A 3302-nucleotide genomic window follows, 5' to 3' on the forward strand; every position below is an offset into this window, starting at 1 on the left:
TACAAAAAGAGCTAAAATTTTTTGAACTCGATCAATTTTCATCAAAAAAAGCAAAAAAAAGTAAAAAAAAAACATTTATAATTTTATGTTCTCACGCTATTGAATCAATTTTTTTTTTAGACAACCTATAAAAAATTTAATATCATGTAAAAGCTTATAATTTCACCTTTCATATGACGTTTCAATCTTATTTCTGCGATGCCTAGAAAAAAAGTAAGAATTTTTTAAAGCCAACCATGTCTACATTTCAAACTGAGAATACGGTTCTTCCCACACTGGTGGCTGTTCATGACCAACAGATCTCCACAGGTGTTTCAAAGTATTTTGCAAGTTTTTTAATTTAACATTGTGTATCTTGTAGTGAATGTACATTTGTGTGTGATATACCAAATGAAAGGTAACATAGAACCGTTATCTCAAAATTGTGAATACAGAATTGATTGAAATTTTGCACAGATATAGTCCTGTCTATAATCTATCTACAATATAAATTTCATTTATTTATCTGTTGAAGAAAAAAAAGATAGAAATAAAAAACGGTTAAAAAAAGGTAAAAAAAAAACCTGGGACAAAAAAACATGTTTTTTCCGTTATTCGGTGAAAATGCATTTTGAAATACCAATTTTTTGCACATGTATGCGCACAGTCATAGACTACATGTTCTATAAGCTTGAGATTTTTTGAATGCTACAAAAAATAAAAAAAAAAAATAAAAACTCACCCAAATATACCCCAAAATAAGTACCTAGGTGTTTTTCAAAAATTCATATTTCGAAACGCAGAGACTTAAAAAAAAATCTGTATCAGAGCTCTAACTTTTTTTTTCATATTTCGAATGACTTTTTTCAAATTGTCAAAAAAAAATTCCCCTACCTATAATCACTATTTTGTCAAAGGTCTACCTCATGTTTTAGTTTTAAAAAACCATTAATAGCTTGGTTTTGAAATATTTTAGAATTTGTTTTAATACCATTGTCAGTCTTGCAATAAGTTTATCTATTGATTAAAAAAAATTCAACTCTTTAATTGTCGCGTTTAGAAAATAGCCAATTTTTTGAAATTCTGTTTTACCCCTATTTACCCTATTAAAAAAAGGAATTTTTTTAAATTCCTTCAAATGTATTTAACTTTATATTATTATCTTTCAAATAAGCTATAGAAGATTTTTGTATCTCTAATAGTTAATTTTTAATTGAACGTGCGAGAGTGGAACGCTAGAAACTGGCGTCACTTTTTTGTGGTGGCTGCCATGGTTCATCGGTTTATAAGACATTATCACGTCAAAAAAATGTACCTTAAGCCTGCTTAACAAACCTATAACATTAAACGACTTTATTTAAGACACATTTGGATAATATTCTTATTAAAAATCTAAACCTGAACAAAAACATAGAAAGGTGATGTCCAGAAAAGGAGTTTTTCTTTTATTTAAAAAGAACAAAATAGTAAGTTCTTGAGAAAACCTGAAAGCCATCAGTGTATTGTAATTTAAAGAAGTTAAACTCAAACTTATAAAGAATGCTCCAATTTATTGACCCCTAAAGTTTAAATTTAATATAATGAATAAAATTAGTTTTAATGGCCAAATTTCGTCAACGCACAACTTTATTTCTGCTTTTAAACTCTTTTCTTTACACTTTACGATACCTTCATTAATACTATCACAAAGATATTAAAATTGCGAAGCTCATAAATAATATCTAAGTTTTAAAGTTTAAATGGCATCATTTGTTTTGTTCCACCAAAAAAATGATAACATAAAAAACCTTTTTAACTGTTTTAACAACGTTTCTCTTACCCTTTTCTGAAATCTATTGTTAATAGCTGCAATAAGTCCAATATCATGCTTTACAATAACAATATTTAAAAAAAATCTCTACTCGTTTCAAAAGTCGTTTATCTTCAACAAAAAAAGTGAAGATAAATAAAAAGAATTCCAAAGAAATAAACAAATTCCATTCCGTAGAAGTCTTGATTATGACACCAAAGTTTTTTTGTATTTTTTATTTGCTTCTCATTTCTCAAACCTTTTCATAGCAAAAGTTTAAAAGTTTTTTTTTTTCATGATGGTGTATCTCTCTATCTTTCTGTTGAAGCTTGAAGGTTTTCTTCTTTTTTATTGAGAAAAGTTTTCAGTTTATATTAGCGTGAAAACAAGCAAATAAAAGACTGTGCAACGATGTTTGCAAAATGGCGATACATTTAATTTGTTTATTAGAAAAAAAAAATAAGTATAAAAAAAAAACAAAAATTAAAAAAAAAATATTTCCCATACCGGGAATCGAACCCGGGCCTTCTGGGTGAAAGCCAGATATCCTAGCCACTAGACCATATGGGATATGAATAATGAAGTGGCAAATACACGTTTTGATATCAGCAGAAAATTATACGACTCACAAGAGCTCTGAGTATTTATGAAATTATAACCAATAAGATAATTTGGATTGGGGTGAATTTGTTATGCACTTTGATTGTTGACAGTGAAATTGAAAGGGTGGTTTTGTGTATTGTGTGGTATGGTGAGCTCTATGTAGTCAAAAGGTCTCAAATTTCGTGAAGAAAATGAGTTAACAGTGGTCTGTCTCCATTGCAGTGCAAATTATAAGGAACAAACTTAATATTTGTGGATAACAGGTCTCGATTTTCAACCTCGAAGGTGCGATTTTTGGTCTGCAATTTGCAATTTGAATTAAAAAAAAAAAACAAAAAAATATGTATATATCAAAATTCTCAAATGCTATAATAAATAAAATGCACGACTGGGTAGCACGAACTTGCTCTTAGAGTTAAAGTTGCTTAAATTTTTAAGACTTTTTATATAGAAATTTGGAAAAAAAAAAATTAAATTGGTTTTATTAAAAAATAAAATAAAATCTGGAATCAAATTGCCCTCTAAAACAAGAACGCAGTTTTGATTGATTTTGATGCATTTTTAGAAAAAAAATTTTCAAAATCGTTAGAGCCGTTTTTTAAAAAAACTAATTTTTTTATAAATAATTTTTTGGAAAAAATGTTTTAAAATAAAATTGGTATGCCATTTTGTAGAAATCACTAATCAACATCTTAAAACATAATTTCAAAAAAATTCAATGTCCCGTTTTCGAAAATTTGATTTTTCAAAAAAAAATTTTCAAATTTTTTTTTAAATCCAAAAGTTATTTTTTTTGAAAACTTGTTTGTTGGTTTATATTTAAATTGTATAAATGCTTTCTCACAAAAAGTTTCGTTGAAATCAAATAAGCAGTTTCGGAGATAATCGGATTTGAAAAAAAAAAAAAACGGTTCTATGGCAGGTACCTACC

General features: G+C 27.3%; 1 non-coding gene across 1 annotated transcript; it reads right to left on the reverse strand.

Annotated features, from left to right (window-relative positions):
- Positions 1-2266: 2266 nt before the first annotated feature.
- On the reverse strand, positions 2267-2338 carry Trnae-uuc (transfer RNA glutamic acid (anticodon UUC)). The gene has a single exon. It is a non-coding gene; the product is annotated as a tRNA-Glu (tRNA).
- Between the last annotated feature and the right edge of the window lie 964 nt (positions 2339-3302).

The sequence above is a fragment of the Episyrphus balteatus genome, chromosome 1 (genome assembly GCF_945859705.1).
Source record: "Episyrphus balteatus chromosome 1, idEpiBalt1.1, whole genome shotgun sequence".
NCBI classification, from domain to species: Eukaryota; Metazoa; Arthropoda; class Insecta; order Diptera; family Syrphidae; genus Episyrphus; species Episyrphus balteatus.